Here is a 21,899-nt window from a genome sequence, read left to right on the forward strand (position 1 = left end):
TAATCATTCAGGACACCTACAGTGAGGTTCCTAAAGTGCAGAAGTTACCCATACTCTCAAAACTGCAAATTATTATTTTGGGGTCTCACTCAATCAGGAGCAGACAATCCAGGATTTCCAATGATCTGAGAAAAGCCCCTAGCGTAAACACTGGGAACCAAACAAACAGAAGGAGAAGGAACTTGAAGGAAACAGAAAGGAGAGGAAAACTTCTGAGACTAACGTTCTCAAAGAGAAAAGAAAATATTTTGCTTTCATAAAACTAGAACTAGAGGGCTTCCCTGGTGGCGCAGTGGTTGAGAGTCCGCCTGCCGATGCAGGGGACACGGGTTCGTGCCCCGGTCTGGGAATATCCCACATGCCGCAGAGCGGCTGTGCCCGTGAGCCATGGCCGCTGAGCCTGCGCGTCCGGAGCCTGTGCTCTGCAACGGGAGAGGCCACAGCAGTGAGAGGCCCGCGTACCGCAAAAAAAAAAAAAAAACCTAGAACTAAATGCTACTTTAAAAGTATAATCTGAAAAAAAATAAAAGTATAATCTGAGTATAAGAACGAGCACTTGATGAAGTAAGTCAGAAAAAGACAAATACCATATGATATCACTTCTTTGTGGAACCTAAAATATGACACTAATGAACTTATCTACAAAAGAGAAACAGACTCACAGACATAGAGAACAGACTTGTGGTTGCCAAGGCGGGGGGGAAGGGATGGACTGGGAGTTTGGGGTTAGTAGATGCAAACTATTCTATATAGAATGGATAAACAACAAGGTCCTACTGTAGAGCACAGGGAACTATATTCAATATCCTGTGATAAACCATAATGGAAAAGAGTATGAAAAATAATGTATATATATATAACTAAATCACTTTGTTGCATAGCAGAAATTAACACATTGTAAATCAACTATACTTCAATAAAAGAATGAACACTTGGAAATTTAAAATATGCTAACAGATTTAAAAAACAGAGGATAAATTTGTAGAAATCTCCCCAAAATGGAGCAAAAAGACAATGCTATGAGAAAAATTTTAAATTAAAGAACTAGCCCAAGAAGTCCAACATCCAGATAATAGGAGCTCCAGAAAGATAAAAGACAGAGAAAATAAACAGAAGAAAATAATCAATTCAGAAAAATGTCCTAGAACCACAGGGCATAAATCACCAGATTGAAAGGACGCTCTGGAAGCCATACCCCATGGATTAAAAACAGAACCACCCATGACACACTATTGTGGAATTTCAAAACACTGAGGGTCCAAGAGATGATTCTACCAGCCTCCAGAGAAGAAAAAAGGGTCTCATATATTCCGTATTGGAAACAAAATGGTTTCAAATCCAAACAGCAATGCTGAAAGCAAAACAACTGTATCAGTCAGAGTTTGGCCAAGAAAACAGAAGCCACTCTAGGGACACAAATAGAAGCGTTTTAATAGAGAGAATCAGAAGCTTATACAAACTAAGGGTTGAGGGTGTGAAGGGCAGAGGAGAAGCCAGTGGAAGCAGTGATTTACAGGCCCGGCAAGCCATAGAAAATCTCAGCATCCTAAAATGAGACACTGCCTTTAATCCCAAGTGCTGAAGGACCTGAGGGCCACCTCTAAGAGCTGAGAGCAGTCCTCATTGACAGCCAGCAAGCCAATGGGGATTTCAGTCCTACAGCTGCAAGGAAATGAATTCTGCTAACAACCAGAGGGAGCATGGAAATGGAGCTTTCTCCAACCAAGCCTCCAAGTGAGGATACAGCCAATCGACATCTTGATTTCAGCCTTATGATATTGTAAGCAGAGAAGCCAGCTAAAATGTGCTGAATTCCTGGCCTGTGAAAACTGTGGGATAATAAATGTGTGTATGTGTGTGTGTGTTTAATAGATCTTTATTGGAGTATAATTACTTCACAATACTGTGTTAGTTTCTGTTACACAACAAAGCGAATCAGCCATATGCACACACATGTCCCCATATCCCCTCCCTCTTGAGCCTCCCTCCCATCCTCCCTGTCCCACCCCTCTAGGTCATTGCAAAGCACTGAGCCGATCTCCCTGTGCTATGCTGCTGCTTCCCACCAGCCAACTATTTTACACTCGGTAGTTTATGTATGTCGATGCTACTCTCACTTCTCCCCAGTTTCGTCCCCCACCCCATGTCCTCAAGTCCATTTTCTACATCTATCTCTTTATTCCTGCCCTGCAACTAGGTTCATCAGTACCTTTTTTTTTTTAGATTCCATATATATTTGTTAGCATATAGTATTTGTTTTTCTCTTTCTGACTTACTTCACTCTGTATGACAGACTCTAGGTCCATCCACCTCACTACAAATAGCTCAATTTTGTTTCTTTTTATGGCTGAGTAATATTCCATTGTATATATGTGCCATATCTTCTTTATCCATTCATCTGTCAGTGGACATTTAGGTTGGTCCCATGTCCTGGCTATTCTAAATAGAGCTGCAATGAACATTGTGGTACATGTCTCTTTTTGAATTATGGTTTTCTCAGGGTATATGCCCACTATTGGGATTGCTGGGTCATATGGTAGGTCTATTTTTAGCTTTTTAAGGAACCTCCATACTGTTTTCCATAGTGGTTGTATCAATTTACATTACCACCAACAGTGCAGGAGGGTCCCTTTTTCACCACACCCTTTCCAGCATTTACTGTTTCTAGATTTTTTGATAATGGCCATTCTGACTGGCATAAGGTGATACCTCATTGTAGTTGTGATTTGCATTTCTCTAATAGTTAGTGATGTTGAGCATCTTTTCATGTGCCTCTTGGCCATCTGTGTGTCTTCTATGGTGAAATGTCTATTTAGGTCTTCTGCCCATTTTTTAATTGGATTGTTTGCTTTTCTGATATTGAGCTCCATAAGCTGTTTGTGTATTTTGGAAATTAATCCTTTGTCCATCGTTTCATTTACAAATATTTTCTCCCATTCTGAGGGTTGTCTTTTTTGTCTTGTTTATGGTTTTCTTTGCTGTGCAAAAGCTTTTAAGTTTAATTAAGTCCCATTTGTTTATTTTTGTTTTTATTTCCATTACTCTAGGATGTGGGTCAAAAAAGATCTTGCTGTGGTTTATGTCAAAGAGTATTTTTCCTATGTTCTCCCCTAAGAGTTTTATAGTGTCTGGTCTTACATTTAAGTCTTTAATCCATTTGGAGTTTATTTTTGTGTATGGTGTTAGGTAGTGTTCTAATTTCATTCTTTTACATGTAGCTGTCCAGTTTTCCCAGCACCACTTATTGAAGAGACTGTCGTTTCTCCATTGTATATCCTTAACTCCTTTGTCATAGATTACTTGACCATAGGTGCGTGGGTTTATCTCTGGGCTTTCTATCTTTTTCCATTGATCTATATTTCTGTTTTTGTGCCAGTACCATATTGTCTTGATTACTGTACCTTTGTAGTACAGTCTGAAGTCAGGGAGTCTGATTCCTCCAGCTCCACTTTTACCCCTCAAGACTGCTTTGGCTATTCGGGGTCTTTTGTCTCTCCATACAAATTTTAAGATTTTTTTGTTCTAGTTCTGTAAAAAATGCCACTGGTAATTTGATAGGGATTGCTTTGAATTTGTAGATTGCTTTGGGCAGTATAGTCATTTTCACAATATTGATTCCTCTAGTCCAAGAATATGGTATATCTCTCCATCTGTTTGTATCACCTTTAATTTCTTTCATCAGTGTCTTACAGTTTTCTGCATACAGGTCTTTTTTCTCCCTAGGTAGGTTTACTCCTAGGTATTTTATTCTTTTTGTTGCAGTGGTAAATGAGAGTGTTTCCTTAATTTCTCTTTCAGATTTTTCATCATTAGTGTACAGGAATGCAAGAGATTTCTGTGCATTAATTTTGTATCCTGCAACTTTACCAAATTCATTGATTAGCTCTAGTAGTTTTCTGGTGGCATCTTTAGGATTCTCTATGTATAGTGTCATGTCATCTGCAAACAGTGACAGTTTTACTTCTTCTTTTCCAATTTGTATTCCTTTAATTTCTTTTTCTTCTCTGATTGCTGCAGCTAGGCCTTCAAAAACTATGTTGAATAAGAGTGGCAAGAGTGGACATCTTTGTCTTGTTCCTGATCTTAGAGGAAATGCTTTCAGTTTTTCACCATTGAGTATGATGCTTGCTGTGGGTTTGTCACATATGGCCTTTTTTATGTTGAGGTAGGTTTCCTCTATGCCCATTTTCTGGAGAGTTTTTAGCATAAATGGGTGTTGAATTTTGTCAGAAGCTTTTTCTGCATCTATTGAGATAATCATATGGTTTTTATTCCTTAATTTGTTAATGCAGTGTTTCACATTGATTGATTTGGTTATGTTGAAGAATCCTTGCATCCCTGGGATAAACCCCACTTGATCATGGTGTATGATCCTTTTAATGTGCTGTTGGATTCTGTTTGCTAGTATTTTGTTCAGGATTTTTGCATCTATGTTCATCAGTGATATTGGTCTATAATTTTCTTTTTATGTGTTATTTTTTCTGGTTTTGGTATCAGGGTGATGGTGGCTTCATAGAATGAATTTGGGAGTGTTTCTCCCCCTGCCATTTTTTGGAAGAGTTTGAGAAGGATTGATGCTGTTACATTTGTGGGAATTTGTTACATGGCAATAGAAAACTAACACACTCACCATGGCCTGCTGTTTGGATGAGCTGAGGAAATTCCCTTCACCCACAGAAGGGGTCAGTTTTGATTTCCTCTAGAGAGTAGAAGAGGGGCCATAGAGGCAGGAAAGCATCAGATAGAGAGCCATCCATCGCCTGACTATATTTCTGCAGATGTCTGTCACCTGACCCAAACTACAGCAGATGGTCCAACTGTGGCATATCCTGTGTTTCCCAGAACTCACTCTTGATCTGACCCCTGACTTTCCAGAAGGAGCTCTTGGATTCTCTCAGAAGTGCTAAAGACAAACTTGACTTGGGGAACTGTAGCTTATCTTCTGAGAACCTGCCACAATGGTTGTGCTTGCTACTCAGTTGTCAAAAATATGAGCAATAGGGCTTCCCTGGTGGCGCAGTGGTTGAGAGCTTGCCTGCTAATGCAGGGGACACGGGTTCGAGCCCTGGTCTGGGAGGATCCCACATGCCGCGGAGCAACTAGGCCCGTGAGCCACAACTACTGAGCCTGTGCGTCTGGAGCCTGTGCTCTGCAACAGGAGAGGCAACGACAGTGAGAGGCCCACGCACCGCGATAAAGAGTGGCCCCCGCTTGCCACAACTAGAGAAAGCCCTCGCACAGAAACGAAGACCCAACACAGCAAAAATAAATTAATTAATTAATAAACTCCTACCCCCAACATCTTCAAAAAAAAAAGAAAACCACAGCTTTAAATATATCTATCTATCTATCTATCTATCTATCTATATCTATCTATCTATCTATCTATCTATATGAGCAATATATTACCTAAGGTAAAAGTATAAAGCAAAGCAAGGGATAATTACCAAAAAATAATCAGGCTAATGGTTACCTCTTGAGGAGGAGGGTGGAGAATTTGATTAAAGAAGAGCACACAGTGAATTTCAAGTCACTGCAATGTTTCACTTGTTATCCCAGGTAACAGGGACACAAGTGTCATTTTATCAGTATTCTTAAACCCTACATATATATCTTATACTGCCTTCTGTGTGTATTATACTTCACACATAAGTGCTTAGCAAAAGGTAGTGTTATTAGAAAATCAACGGTGTAAAGACATGAAACTAAAGATTAACTTTTCATCCTGACTGCTTTGCCCTTGAATGCCTTTCCCTAGAATTTACTAGAATGTTAAAAGTACTGGTCATAGGAAATGGAGTCCCTAAAATCCAGAAACGCTTTAGAGTCTCCATTATGAGAAAAAGGTGGAATATTCAGTAAACAATATTAGATTGGATTCATACCTGCAATATTATGATTTATACATGTCTCATATATATTTGGTCTCCATCCACACTTACTGGCTCACAGCTCCCAAAACCCTTGGAATTTCCTGAGCAGCAAGAGCAATGGGATATTTGGTCTCTTGTCCTCAGTCCCTGAAAAGGCTTCAGGAAAGGTGACTTCTGGATTCCTCCCAAGGGTGGGGGCTGGTTGTCAAGAGAACCAACCATGTGCTTAGAGTGTTGGAACTTTCAGTCTCACGCCCCTAACCTCCAGGGAAGAGATAGGAGCTGGAGGTTGAATCAATCGTTAGTGGCCAATGATTTAGTCAGTCGTGCCTGTGTAATGAAGCCTCCATAAAAACCCAGAAAGACAGGGTCTAAAGAACTGCAGGGTTGATGAATAGGTGGAGATTGGGGAGAGAGGCCCCCCTGGAGAGGGCATGGAAGCTACACACCCTTTCCCCATACCTCACCCTATGTATCTCTTCATCTGGCTGTTGATTTGTATCCTTTAATATCCTTTTATAATAAATTGGTAATCTAGTGAGTAAATGGGTTTTCCTGAGTTCTGTGAGCCATTCTAACAAATTAAGTAACCCCTAGGAGGGGGCCATTGGAACCTCCAATTTATAACAGGTTGGTCAGAAGCACAGGTAACAACCTGGGCTTGCACCTTGTGGGACTGAGCCCTTTACCTGTGGAATCTGGTTCTGTCTCCAGGTCAACAGTGTCAGAATTGAGTTGAATTCTCAGACACCTGGCAGGCATCCAAGAATTGCTTGTTGGTGTGGGGAAGCCTCCACATACAAATTGGAATTGGATCTGGGAACTCTTTTGGAATACCTCAAATCTTACACCAAAATAAATTACAGGTGGGTCAAGACTGCCATGTAAAACAATGAAAACCTAAAAGTACGAGATGAAAATACAGAAGGATTATTTTCTAATCTAGGAGTAGGAAAAGCCTTGGTGAGCATGATATAAAACATAGGAGCTATAAAAGGAAAGCTATGTCTGAATACATTTTTTTAAATTCTGCTCAGGAAAAAAACAAACAAACAAACAAAAAACACCAAAAACAAACTCAAAAGACATGAAAAACTGGAAACAACTATTTGCATTCCTACAAATCAATAAGAAAGAGACCAATAACTCAATCGAAAATGGGCAAAGGATATGAACAGACAGTTGCCAGGCAAGGAATTCCAAATGGCTTTTAAACATATGAAAATATGCTCAACCTTCTCCATAATAAGGGAAATGCAAATTAAAACTACCAGATTGGCAGATACAAATTTTGATAACACCATGTGGCTGGAGGTTAGAGAAACAGATGCTCTCACATATTGCTGGTGGGAGTGTAAACTGGCTCAATCCCTGTAGAGAACAATTTGACAATATCTATCAAAATCTAAACTGCATGTTTTGGCAGGCACCATTAGTTTACACCCCAAAATCATTCCTCCATGTTCCTTGCTAACTGAGTCCAGGTGCTCAGGCGGCAATGGGCCAAGTTCTAAGCACTAAGTTTATTTATTGACTCATTCTTATTTATTAAGCACTTACTCTCTGCTAGGCACTGTTCTGGGCTCTGGCGATACAACATCGAATGAAGCCACCAAACTCCAGCCTTCATGATAATCTTGCACCTACTGATTGAAATTCCAGAACATAATGGCAACTGTGGCATTCTGATGTATATTTTAAGTAATAGATACCATATAGTTTTTCATCCAAATTGAGACACTTTTGAAAGTGAGTGGACTGCTGTTAATAAAATACAGTGGGACAACAGGCACAAGCTAGGACTGTCCCAAGCAAAGTGGGAAATATGGTCACTCCTAGTAATCCTGAGATCACGATGATGTCACCATCATCTCAGTTGCTGTTCTAAAATGATTTCACCAGGAAACTCTGGAAGAAAAGTCAGACCAAACTAGCTCTGGAGAAAGTACAAATGACAGATACATATGAAAAGACACTCAACCTCTTTAATTATGAGGAAAACTGGAATTAAGTCAGTAGTAAGATGTCTTGAAAGAACTTGAAATAGAGGAAGGATGCAGTCAGAATGCTTTCAAAACATACGCACCTTTGTTTGATTTGAAATTTTAATGCAGTATGTAATTTTCCAGGCATATCTCCAGACATAAAACTGATTAAAACATATTGTTAAATTAAGGAAAAACAGTATTATACTAACAGATTTCAGTTCTTATTAATAGCACAGAACACTAGAATATCAAAACCTATATTGTAATCACTACTCATTTGTACCAGGTAGTCACTTTCCCAGACTGCTGGTGACCCAATAGGGGTTAGAGAAACATAGGGAAACAATGGTCAGAGTACTTCTGGAGAGGCTTTCTTAAGGGACAAATTCAAAAGGAGAGTTTACTGGAGCTGCCTCTCCTCATGCTCCAATGTTGAAAGTGGCCATAATGCCCGGAGCTGCAGCAGCTATCTTGTAACCATGAGGTGACAATCATGAAAAGAAAAATCAATTTGCTATGGGTTGCACAGAAGAAGACCCAGAGGAATGAGAAGAAAGAACCTAGAGCTCTTGACAACCTTGCTGAGCTGCCAGACCACTCCTAACATCACCTGAGAATTGTAGCTGTGGGTCAAAGATGGGAGAGAGACTTTCCTCTGCATACCCTTCAGAACTTTTTGAATTTCATACTATGTAGTTTCATACTATTTCACCATATGCCACCCCAAATAAGTACTATTTTGAGATTTTTACTTGAAAAACAACAGGAGAAAAAGGAGCTCTGACCTCCCCTTTTTTCTTCTTGAAAGCAAGGGGTAAAACTCCATGTGAAAACATGACCTCCCTATACCAGGAGGAAAGAAACATTCTTATCACCAGAGATGAGGTGTCAAGGCCAAGAGAATTCTGTACAAATAAACCTTGTTAAAATAACTCCCATCTTCCTTTGGCCTCCCCATGTATTTTGATTCCTTGTCCACAGTTGCCTCTCTTTGTTCAACCTAGTATAAAAATATTCAGATTTTGCCACTTCTATGTTCTTCATTTTCCTATGGGGGTTCCCAGATATATGTAAAATCTGTATACTTTTCTCCCCTAAATATGTCTTATGTCAATTTAATTCTCAGGCCCAACAGAGACCCCAAGAAGGTAGAAGTAAAGTTTTGTCTTCCCAACACCTATTCAAGTAAGACTGTAAAGCCTGGGACCCCATCAATCCTTAAACACTTAAAACAAAAATATTCTTTGTCTACATTGGTTGGTTTGTTTGCTTTTTAGTGGAAATATAATTTTAAAAAACATGTGGTTTGATATTTACAAAGAAGTAAATTATAGGGCTTCCCTGGTGGCGCAGTGGTTAAGAGTCCACCTGCCGATGCAGAGGACAGGGGTTCGTGCCCCGGTCTGGGAGGATCCCACGTGCCGCGGAGCGGCTGGGCCCGTGAGCCATAGCCGCTGGGCCTGCGCGTTCGGAGACTGTGCTCCACAACGGGAGAGGCCGCAGCGGTGAGAGGCCTGCGTACCGGGGGAAAAAAAAAAAGTAAATTATAGACAAAAAGGTCCTTCAGTATCAACTCTCACGTTATATTGACAAAGCTCAAAGTGGCAGAAATCATTATCACCAGTCAAGCTGAAGCCTAGGTATCCAGACCCCTTTCATCTAATTTATTTGCACTCAATCCGAAGTACTGATTTATATTTTAATTATAGAACAAAATTTGACTTTCCTAGTTTCAGAACCCAGAAACCTGTGCCAAATCCTTTGAGAATTTACTTTATTACAAGATTTTTTTTAAATACCCAGATGCCGACTTTGTCTTTTAAGAATCACTTTCCACACCTATGGCTTCAAAGACTAAACCTGTCAGGCTTGTTGGTGTGTGACTCCTTCCTCTAAGATTCCAGACATTCTCGTCTGCGGCATCACGCTGCGGGGAGACCGCAGTGTGAAATGGCCGTGATCTTTGTGGGTTACTGTCTGGCTATACCTCACTGGGACACCAGAGGGCGCGCGGAGGGCTGGCACTTGTTTTTCTTTAAATCCTGAATCTAAGTCCGCGCGGAGAACAACAAAAGACTGGGAACACAGGGGCCGGGAGACAAAGGGACAAGGGAAAAAGGCTGCACGCCCTGTTTTACTGGCGTTGAAGTTTGCTTACTCATCCACCCACCTCCCCGCCTTAAGGAACTAGATATAAACAACTTATGCTGCAAAATAATGAAATCTTGGGCTAACAAGGAAAATCAGAGAATGGATTAGTCACCCTAGTTCTATGAAAGACTATCACAGGTGTGCGTTTGAGCTATTTGCTTTGTTTGATATTAGTAACTTACCCCCAAAAAATTTTTATTTCTTGTTTTTCTGCGTTCATGAATAATACAGGTACATAGCAAAAAATTTAGAAAATACAGAAACGCAAAAAAAAGAGAGATCATCAACATACTCTAACCTAACATTTTCACATATTTCTTTTCAAACTTTTTTCAGTATATAGAAACGCACAGAAAAACAGTGCACTTCATATTATTTTGTGCTGGCTTCCTTCTCATTTACTATATCATCAACTTCATTTTTATCCATAAATTCTGATAACCTTGCTAGTCACATGAGTGAATCACAGAAGAATAAGAAATGTCAGAAGCTTTTTCCCTAAAATAGCAAATTGAATGCCAAACCCGAGTCGTGCATATGAAGCGGGAATTTTTCTGTTGCTTTGCATTTAGAAAAGGAAACAGGTAAAGATTAAAGAAAAGAAGTAGAAACTATGCCATCCCACCCAAAAAAGGGGGAATGAACTTGTCCTTCCCGGCTGTCTGAGGATGACTTAAGGTCAGACAGATCAATCTACACAGCCACTAACCGGCAGGTCAGCAGGTGGCCAGCAAGACCCAAAAAAAGTTAGAAACAGGAAGGTCAGTGACCTTGAGTCTTGGGGCCAGTGCCAGCAGGTGGCTTCCTCAGAAATCGGAACGGAAGCTGAGACCAGCCCTGGGGCCGATAACCACAGCCAAGGTGATACCGAGATCTGATGCTCTGGAACACTGCCTGCATCACACACACACACCTAATCACTCAGCTCACAGATTCCCTTGCATTAGTACAGCAACAAAAAAAGAAAAGAGTGGTGTTCTCAGCCCTGAGAATTTAGGAAAATCACTGGAGCTCTCTGGGTCTCAGTCTCCTTACCCAGATAACTGAAACGGCGGAAAAGATCCAAGGCTCCTGCCAGCCCCTCAAAGTCTGTGATCCTTTATGATCCCCGACTGTGCATAACAATGAAAAATGGAGACATTCTCTGCCTTCTGCAGCCCAGGAGCAGCAGACCCTCTACTTGCTGTTTCCCAGATCCCCACATTCTCCTTCACAAGCTCTGTGCCTTAACCATTAGTGCTTCCCCCTTGCAGAAGTGCTGGAAAACTTTTCCCCTTCTCTTTCAAAGTTCATCATCCTTTGAAGGCCCAGCTAGGTTTTCCTCAAGCACCTCAGGCAGAGGTAGTCCTCCCTTCTCTGTAATTCCATACTATTTTGGACATACTTCCATCACTTTCTACCTGTGACCGTAACCTTCCTGTGTCTCAGCTTCCTCATCTGTAAAAGGGGGAGAATTATTGTACCAAACTCAAAGGATTGTAAGAGGATTAAACGGTTAACAGGTGTAAAGCATTTAAAGCAGAGCCAACATTTATCAGGTTCTCAATAGGCCTGGATTATGCCTCCACCATAACACTTAACAAAGTGTTGAATAATGATCAGTTAAAGGGTCTACCTCCCCCATGATCTGAGTCCTCAAGGCAGGAAGTGAGTCTTATCCATATCTTTGTCCCCACTGCCTAGCTCCATGCCTGGCACAAAGAATAAATCAATAAAGGTTTTTGTTTGTTTGTTTTCTTAATGAGAAGGAAAAAAAAGACTGAAGGGTTGATTGAACTAGAGGGGGACACACTTTTGCCTCTCAGTTTTAACTTTGGATTATTGTTGAAATAAATTAGGCTGGGAAACAGTGAAGTATGACTTTTTTCCCCTTCATAATCTAAACATGTACCCATCCAGGCCCAAATCATAAACATTTATCTTTGAATTTTAATGTTTATGAAGGGTTAATTCCCATATTTGCAGGGGAAGTTCGGTGTTTTAATAGATATAATGTTTCAGTGAATGAAAAATTACAGAATCCAAAAACTACACAGGAGCAATTTAGGCTCTTTAATTATGGGGAGAAGGGAAGAAGAAGGTTGGGTAGTGAGCTAGCCCAAGTTCTTGTTTATATTATGTTCAAAGGCTGGGTTGAGGAAGTGAGCATAACAGAAAAAAGGGAAGAGACACAAGAAACTAGGTCATGCATCCTCTGATAAAAACAAAAAGTTATTTAAGAGAATGAAAAGACAAGGCACAGCTTGGGAGAAAATACATCTCCCAAGATATATATGTGTTTATATATATATGTATATGTGTATGTATATATATATATGTGTGGGGGTGTGTGTGTTGATATATCCCAAGATATATATCATATATGATATATCTGACAAAGACTAGTAATCAAAATGTACAAAGAACTTTCAAAATTCAATAACAAGAAAACATCCCAATTTTTAAAAGGGCAAAAGATTTGGATACTTAAATAAATCCATAGAAAAATGCTCAGCACCATTAATTATTAGGGAAAGGCACATTAAAACTACAGTGAGGGCTTCCCTGGTGGCGCAGGGAAAAGAGTCCACCTGCCGATGCAGGGGACACGGGCTTGTGCCCCGGTCCGGGAAGATCCCACATGCCGCGGAGCGGCTGGGCCCGTGAGCCATGGCCGCTGAGCCTGCGCGTCTGGAGCCTGTGCTCCGCAACGGGAGAGGCCACAGCAGGGAGAGGCCCGTGTACCACAAAAAAATAAATAAATAAAAACTACAGTGAAGGGGAAGGGGGAGGGGAAGGGGGAGGGGGAGGGGAGGGAAGGAGGAGGGGAGGGGAGGGGAGGGGGAGGGGAGGGGAGGGGAGGGGGAGGGGGAGGGGAGGGGAGGGGGAGGGGAGGGGAGGGGAGGGGGAGGGGAGGGGAGGGGAGGGGGAGGGGAGGGGAGGGGGAGGGGGAGGGGAGGGTTAATTTGGGAACGTGAGTCTAGCAGATGCAAACCATTATATATAGAATGGATAAACAACCTCCTACTGTATAGTGCAGGGAACCACATTCAATAACCTATAATAAACCATAATGGAAAAGAATATGAAAAAAGAATATGTATAACTGAATTACTTTGCTGTACACCAGAAACTAACACAACATTGTAAATCAACTATACTTCAACTAAACAAAAAAATTAACACCGACATCACCAAAAAAACAAACTACAGTGAGATCCCGCTACACGCCTATTAGAAAGGCTTAAATAAAAAATACTTACAATACCGTGCTAGCAAAGATATGGGACAACAAGAACTCTCATACATTGTTGGTAGAAATGCAAAATGTTACAGCCACTTAGGAAAACAGTTTGGCAGTTTCTCATGAAGGTAGACATACACTTACCCTAAGACTCAGCAGTCCCACTTCTAGGTATTGACCCAAGAGAACTGAAGATCTATGTCCACACAAAAACCTGTACACTAATGTTTGTAATAGCTATTTTTATAACAGTCAAAAACTGGAAAAAATACAAATGCCCATTAACTAGAGAGTGGATAAACAAACATCCATACAATAGAACACTAATCAGCAATTTAAAAAAAAAACTACTGCTACATACAACAACTTGGACGACTCTCAAAAGCATTATGCTAAGTGAAAGAAGCCATATTCAAAAGGCTACAAACTGGGTTTCCCTGGTGGCGCACTGGTTAAGAATCCGCCTGTTAATGTAGGGGACATGGGTTTGAGCCCTGGTCCGGGAAGATCCCACATGCTGCGGAGCAACTAAGCCCGTGTGCCACAACTACTGAGCCTGCGCTCTAGAGCCCGTGAGCCACAACTACTGAGCCTGTGCTCTAGAGCCCATGAGCCACAACTACTGAACCTGTGCTCTAGAGCCCGTGAGCCACAACTACTGAAGCCCGCGCGCCTAGAGCCCGAGCTCCGCAACAAGAGAAGCCACCGCAATGAGACGCCTGCGCACTGCAACGAAGAGTAGCCCGGCTCACTGCAACTAGAGAAAGCCCACGTGCAGCAATTAAGACCCAACGCAGCCAAAAATAAAATAAAATAAAAGGCTACAAACTGCACAGTCCCATTAGTACGACATTCTGGAAATTGAAATCTCATCAGTGGTGCCTGGGACTGGAGACAGAGGACTCACTGCAAAGAGGCATAAAGGGACTTTGTGATTAAAGTGGTGGAAAGATTTTGATTATGGTCAAAATTCATAGAATGCTATGCCTAAAAAAGAATGAATTGTACTGCTTGTAAATTATATCTCAATAAACCCTAAAAATAATAAATAAATAAATAGAAATGAATAAGAGGCCGAAGTTCTTAACACAGCCTGCGAGACTTTGTCCCACTCCGGGTTGGCCTTTCAGCCTCGTCTCTTCCGTGACCTTCCTCTTGCTTCCTGATCACATCAGCCTTCTTTCAGCCCCTCTGCTCACCACTTTTCCTCATTTCCTATAATCTTTGCACATCCAGTTCCATCTACCAAGAAAGCTCTTCCCTCTGCATCTTCTTCTTAGTAATTGTCACAGTGGTGATTTTACATTGTTGTTGTTGTTGTTACTATTCTGTGTCTCCTCCACTAAAATGGAAGCTCCTTGAGGTCAGGGTCTGTCTTTGTTCATCACTGTATCTCCAGCCCCCCCGCACTGTGCTGGTACAACGACCTGTACAATGAATACTCAACTACTACATTCAACTGCCTTCTCTATGTCTCAGTCTTAACACATCCCAAACTGAAATGCTTCTTATCCCCCAAAAGACTGCTCCGCAGGCAGAGCTGCTTCGTTGCACAGTTCAAGGAGTGCCAGCCACAGAGCGTCCATGGGAATGGCGCCGTGCTTCCCCCAAGCTGTGCCCTTCACGTGGACTCTCCACATGGATGCAGTGCTCCGAGCATTATTCTTCTCCACTGCAGTTGATGGCAACTCTATCCTCCCAGTTGCTCAGGCCAAACATTTTGGAAGCATCTTTGATTCCTCTTTCGCTCTCACACCTCACAGTCACTCTATCAGGAAATTTTACTGGCTCTACCTTTGAAATATATCAGCTCCTCTCACATTCCCAACCACTCCCACTCCAGCCTGAACCACCATCACTACCGCAGTAGACCTCTTTGGTCTCCCTGCTGCTGCTCTTGTCCACTACAGTCTATTCTCAACCCAGGAGCCAAGAGTCCTTTAAAACATAAACCAGACCATGTCATTTCTCTTTTCAAAGCCCTATAGTAACTGTCTATTTCCCCTCAGAATAAAAGCCAAAGTCTACAATGAACTTTAAGGCCCCACAGGCCTCCCAAATAGTTATACGACTACACCTCTTACCTCCCTCAAGTCTGTTCAAATGTTACCTTCTTAAAATAAAGCCTAGGGCTTCCCTAGGGCTTCCCTGGTGGTGCAGTGGTTAAGAATCTGCCTGCCAATGCAAGGGACACAGTTTCGGGCCCTAGTCCGGGAATATCCCACATGCTGCAGAGCAACTAAGCCCGTGCGCCACAACTACTGAGCCTGTGCTCTAGAGCCCACGAGCCACAACTACTGAAGCAGGCGCACCACAACGAAGAGTAGCCCCTGCTCTCTGCAACTAGAGAAAGACTGCGTGCAGCAACGAAGGCCCAACACAGCCACAAATTGTTGGGAGCCAAGAAGTTTTCGCCATTAGAAGATGGCCGACACCCTGCTTCTCTTCCTGATTTATGAGATAGAAGTTCGCGCCTAAAATGAAAGCCCGCGCACGCAGCACCAATGATGATTAGCCAAGTACTTCCCTCATTCTGAATCCCGCCCCCCTTTCTCTGCAGTGTATAAATACAGCTACCGCAGCAATAAAAGTTTGAGGCTTGATCAGGATTCTGTCTTGCCTCCATTCTTTCGCGTCTCCTGCCCTTCCCCCTTTTTTCAACCCCCACAGGTTCCTCCTCAGACTCACAAGGATTTGTCCTGCTGGTCGGGACTCCCGGGGACGCCCGGGGCCGTACACAACAAATAAATAAGTTAAAAAAATAAATTTAAAATAAAATGAAGCCTACTTTGACCACATTCTGTTTACTTAACTTGCCACTCTCCAAACCCACTTACCGTGCTATTTTCTTCTATTTCCACTCTTGTCACCATCTAACTTATTTATCTATGATCATCATTGTTTATGGTCTGTCCTCCTTCTGTTAGGAAATAAGCTCCACAAGAACAGAATGTGTTAACCGAAACCTCCTCATGCATCTAAAGCAATGTTTGGCATATTGTAGGTTCAACAGTGAATAAATAACTACAGTGTCTGCTAAGTAATTAGAGGTTAATAAATATTAGTACAGGAACAAGTGTGACACATACAAAGTGATAAAACTTTTTCTCTCCATAACTCATATTTCTTTGTTAATATACATGTATGTGGAACTGTGCAGCAGGGTGAAAACTGCACAAGATTTGCAGTCAAGGCTTGGGTGATTCCTGGCCTCTCACCACTTCCTACCTGTATAACTACACAAGATTCCCGTATAGGGATAAAACACTTGCCCTGTTAACCTCCCAGGGCTGTTGGGAAGAGAAAATGAATGTGAATGCTTTTGCAAGCTGTGATAAGCTCTACAGTTACTTAGGTAAAGCAAGATTTGAAACTTTCAATCACATCAATTGCCATCGTGCTGTTTACCTCCAAGGAGAGTTCTATGCCCTCTGTACTGCCAGTCCGATTGTAACCTTTACTTTCTCCCAGTGCTGACAGTGAGGAATCTCTGAGCTGCCTTATCCTGTTCAGGTTAGTTACCCTCTCCTTTCCTTCCATTTTAGGAAGATGGACAGCAGGTGTTGTGTTCCCTGCTCCATAATCTCTGCTGACTCAGGCTGCTTCTTCCCATCCCTAGGGAGGATAAAAGAGGAGCAGTAACAACACATGTAGAGCCACTGGCATAGCTTTACAGAGCTTAGGTGGAGAGGATGGTGTCTCTTCTGAAGAGACAAAGATTAAGCCTGTTCTCCCACAGTGTGGAACCTTGTGCAAACAGTTCAGAAGACCTGGCTTCCCACTGCCCTGAAGCCTCTCCAACTGAGAGACCAGAGGGAAGTCTCTTCAATCCTACCCAGAAAAGGACATCAGCATAGTTATCGCAGGGCCCTTTGGACTTTACAAGAGTTAATGGAGGGTCAGAAGTAGAAGGAGGCCCAGGGACAGAGTTTTATTGAGGCTTTGGGTGTATTTAAGAGTGAAAAAAAATAAATGTGCCAAAACAGGCCTCAGAAATCGCCATTTTTTTAAACTCAAGATGGATTAAAGACCTAAATGTAAGGCCAGACACTATAGAACTCTTAGAGGAAAACACAGGCAGAACACTCTGACATAAATCACAACAAGATCCTTTTTGACCCACCTCCTAGAGAAATGGAAATAAAAACAAAAATAAACAAATGGGACCTAATGAAACTTAAAAGCTTTTGCACAGCAAAGGAAACCATAAACAAGATGAAAAGACAACCCTCAGAATAGGAGAAAATATTTGCAAACAAAGCAACTGACAAAGGATTAATCTCCAAAATATACAAGCAGCTTGTGCAGCTCAATATCAAAAAAACAACCCAATCCAAAAGTGGGCAGAAGACCTAAATAGACATTTCTCCAAAGAAGATATACAGATTGCCAACAAACACATGAAAGGATGCTCAACATCACTAATCATTAGAGAAATGCAAATCAAAACTACAGTGAGGTATCACCTCACACCAGTCAGAATGACCATCATCAAAAAATCTAAAAACAATAAATGCTGGAGAGGGTGTGGAGAAAAGAGAACACTCTTGCACTGTTGATGGGAATGTAAATTGATACAGCCACTATGGAGAACAGTATGGAGGTTCCTTAAAAAACTACAAATGGAACTACCATATGACCCAGCAATTCCACTACTGGGCATATACCCTGAGAAAACCATAATTCAAAAAGAGTCATAAAAAAAAAAAAAGAGTCATGTACCACATCGCAGCTCTATTTACAATAGCCAGGACATGGAAGCAACCTAAGTGTCCATCGACAGATGAATGGATAAAGAAGATGTGGCACATATATACAATGGAATATTACTCAGCCATAAAAAAAATTGAAACTGAGTTATTTGTAGTGAGGTGGATGGACCTGGAGACTGTCATACAGAGTGAAGTAAGTCAGAAAGAGAAAAACAAATACCGTATGCTAACACATATATATGGAATCTAAAAAAAAAAAAAAATGAAGAACCTAGGGGCGGGGCGGGAATAAAGACACAGACATAGAGAATAGACTTGAGGACATGGGGAGGGGGAAGGGCAAGCTGGGATGAAGTGAGAGGGTGGCATGGACATATATACACTACCAAATGTAAAATAGATAGCTAGTGGGAAACAGCCACATAGCACAGGGAGATCAGCTCAGTGCTTTGTGACCACCTAGAGGGGTGGGATAGGGAGGGTGGGAGGGAGACGCAAGAGGGAGGGGATATGGGGATATATGTATATGTATAGCTGATTCACTTTGTTATACAGCAGAAACTAACACACAGTTGTAAAGCAATTATACTCCAATAAAGATGTTATAAAAAAAAAGAAATTGCCATTTTTTAATGTCTGCGTTTAAATCCAAAATCACTTTCATCAGATGGAAAACACCATGTAACCTATGCTCTATAAAAATACTAATTCCTAGTACAAGGAATGGATTTCTTAAGACATGTAAGTTTAAGTTCTATAATAAAGACATTTAATCATGTCAGTTTGTGACTCTATAAATTCACTTATTTAGAGTTAACCTTAGAAGTTTGTAAGTGAGGCCCTCTTGGTCCCCCTGGGAACAGGCTTGATCCTGTTTATGAAAAGGCTCAGGATAATATAAATTATTATATTAATGTACTTTCCTAACCCTATGTTTAATCAATGGCACATCCTTGTTTTGAATTATTTAAATGTATTATTATTTAACCATTTAAGTGTTTGTCATTTCCGTGTAAACTGTAGACGCCTCAGGAAAAAGACCTAAATACAGGAAAAATCAGCTAATAAAATTTCATTTGGCCTGCGTGAGCCCTTTTGTGTCTGAAAAGCTTACAAATAGTTTGAAGAGGCACTAGACTGTTGGGAAACTCCGACTGCCCCTGACATCTGGCAACCATATGATACCCTTGAACTTTGACTAAAGAAAAAATATATAAATTTGTGAAAGTAAAACTCTGCTTCCTAACACAACATTCTAAATCAACCATACTCTAATAAAATTAAAATTTAAAAAAAAAAAAAAAAAACCCTGTGTCAACTCGGTATTCTTGGTCACTTAAAACAAAAATCTCCCGCCAGAAACCTAAATCATCTGGAAAGCATGAAAAGTCCTGGCAAACTATGTTCAATAGTTCACCATCACTAAAACTGGAAGCGCATTTTGTTTCATTTATTCTAAACCATTTACTATTTTCAGGGACGAAAAGAGTCCAAGGCGCCCAGAATGGTTAATGTGAGGAGCAACAGGCTATTTTCACACTCGCAGGTCAGTGGTAGGAGGGGAAATCTCTCCTTACCTTGAAGTAGTACTTGAGAGACAGAGAACAAACAGCTCCTCGTTAGTATAGTGGTTAGTATCCCCGCCTGTCACGCGGGAGACCGGGGTTCAATTCCCCGACGGGGAGAAGAGATTACTTTTACTAACCACTACTATTTTCTGCGTAATTCAACTGCCCAGCATGGCTGACAAACACAACATGCGGATATTTTTTATAAGTGCGTCTTTTCAAAGTGGTAACTTTTAAGCTTAATGCTCACCGTGAGATAAAAGCCAACTCCGAGAGTAAACGCTTTACACTGTTGTCAGAAGGGTTAAGAAAGGCGAAAACGTTCGTTAAAAACCCACTGCTCGCTCCCAGCCGGTAGCTGACGCTAGCTGGCAAAGGCCTACGCATGCGCAGTAGCGCCCCGCCAAATTCCAAACGGAGGTCACGAACTCAGCCCACTGAACGCGGAGGGGGTGGGGAAGATGAGGGCCGAGTCTCCGCCCCTAGCCGGGCAGGTTAGAACGGAAATCGCTTGCAGAAGAAGGGGAAGGACCGGTGTCCTTTGACCCTGGAGACTCGACTAAAAGGGAAACTCCATTCTCCCGCCTCTGCTAGTTCCATCCTTGCCTAGGTAGAGGGATAGCTGTGAGGAAAATCTTGGCACTAAAAGAATCAGTCTCCAGTCCGACCTAAACTGGATGGAGGGGCAGGGAGAGAATGGAAGACAAGGCGAGGCGTGCCCGGAAGAGACGCCATGTTACCGGAGTTCTAAGAAATTGCGTGAGCCACAGCCCAGCAGGACCTCGTGGCGCAACGGTAGCGCGTCTGACTCCAGATCAGAAGGCTGCGTGTTCGAATCACGTCGGGGTCATGGTTTTCATTTTTAGGCCCACTGGTTTCTATAAAGCTAGATGTGTTCTCGCCATTTTTTGAAAATGCCTCTGATTTTAGGATTAAATCTTCCTCATTCAAATGTTATCCCAGTAATCCTTAGTCTGCAAAAAGACAAGGATCACTATATATCGTGAAACGTTAAGGCTGGTTTTGTTTTTTTTTTTTTTTTTTACTGTTTGGCCTTGTGAGTTCTCTGTCATTCAAAGTGCATAATGCATAGAGATGTGGGCTATTACTGTCGTGCATTCGTGGGCATGTGAGCCCATGGTGGTCCTTAACAGGAAACATATGATACATATACCGTACAAGCTGTTTTTCCAAAAACAATTTTAGACCCGTTTGCCTTCGGAAAGCAAGTCCAACAGGGTACAGTTTCTAACTTTGTGTAATAGTTTACATGCTTTAGCCCATGTGCCAGGCACTGTAGACAACCCTGCAATGTGTGCACATTGTACACGCTTACGGATGAAACTGTGGCACACAGAAGAATAGCTACCCACCCGAGACTCTGAACCGCGTGACTGACCCCAGATCCCACTCTTTACTAAATGTTTTATAATAAAAGTGGAAACTGTTGAAAAAACTTGCTAGAATCCATTGGACCTAAGTGATACCAATGCATCTTTTATATTTTCACCAATTAATGCGAGTGGTGACAGATCAGGTACCACTTTCAACTATTAATCTCTCATAGCAGGGAGCAAAGTTTACTCATTCACCTTTGTAAGCTCCAGTACTCTTAGTAGTGAATAGTGCCTTAACAGGCATGTGTCAAATGTCTATTGTACAAAAAATGAATAGCAAGACTAGGAGAAATTAATTTTTTTTATTATTGGATATGTTCTGTGGAAGTCACCAAGTTTTCCTGCTCAGTATTTTGAAAATAGCAAATATTAATTTCTTATGTTTCAACGTAATATAGCATTGGAAATTGTGTTTTTATTCTGTGTAGTTTGTTCTTCCCTTTCTTTTTTGGTGGTCACTCATTTCAACAGATATTTATGGACCACTGATACTGTGATAAACACTGAGGAAAAGGATACAGAGTGAAAGTGGGGGTTTTTTTGAGCAGCAGGAAAAAGATACATTAAGTAACCAAACACCGTAATATGTTGGGGTGAGTGCCATGAGAGTAGCATGAACAGAGTGGTGTGAGGGTGCTTAAAATAGGGACATTAACTCCGCTTTGGGTAGTTCAAAAAGTCCTCATAAAGGAAGATCTTGGAAAATAATGAAAGTTTCTTTGTGACTTTAAGGCATTTATTCATCCAATGGACATACATAAATGCCTTCTATGAGTCAAGGTCACCCTGTGATCTGACTTCTTCAACTATAAAAGTAGAGGTTTATATGTATTACCTTGCTAGGGCCGCCATAGCAAAATACCACAGACTGGGTAGCTTGAACAACAGAAATTTTCTGACCGTTCTGAAGGCTAGAAGTCCAAGATCAAGGTGACAGCATGGTTGGTTTCTTCTAAGGCCTGTCCTTGCCTCATAGATGGCCACCTT

At 41.5% G+C, this 21,899-nt stretch overlaps 1 long non-coding RNA gene and 2 other non-coding genes across 5 annotated transcripts in view; 2 read left to right on the forward strand and 1 right to left on the reverse strand.

Annotated features, from left to right (window-relative positions):
* LOC137202994 (uncharacterized) overlaps positions 1-19,892 on the reverse strand; it is a 615,935-nt gene extending 596,043 nt beyond the window's left edge. For all 3 annotated transcript variants that reach the window (XR_010932836.1, XR_010932835.1, XR_010932834.1), the window contains exon 1: positions 19,766-19,892. This is a non-coding gene — a long non-coding RNA (uncharacterized lncRNA). The remainder of the gene's footprint in view (positions 1-19,765) is intronic.
* TRNAD-GUC (transfer RNA aspartic acid (anticodon GUC)) lies at positions 19,561-19,632 on the forward strand. The gene has a single exon. It is a non-coding gene; the product is annotated as a tRNA-Asp (tRNA).
* Positions 19,893-20,293: 401 nt separating the features above from the next.
* On the forward strand, positions 20,294-20,365 carry TRNAW-CCA (transfer RNA tryptophan (anticodon CCA)). The gene has a single exon. It is a non-coding gene; the product is annotated as a tRNA-Trp (tRNA).
* The last annotated feature ends 1,534 nt before the right edge of the window (positions 20,366-21,899 follow it).

Source organism: Pseudorca crassidens, chromosome 11 (assembly GCF_039906515.1).
Source record: "Pseudorca crassidens isolate mPseCra1 chromosome 11, mPseCra1.hap1, whole genome shotgun sequence".
NCBI lineage: Eukaryota > Metazoa > Chordata > Mammalia > Artiodactyla > Delphinidae > Pseudorca > Pseudorca crassidens.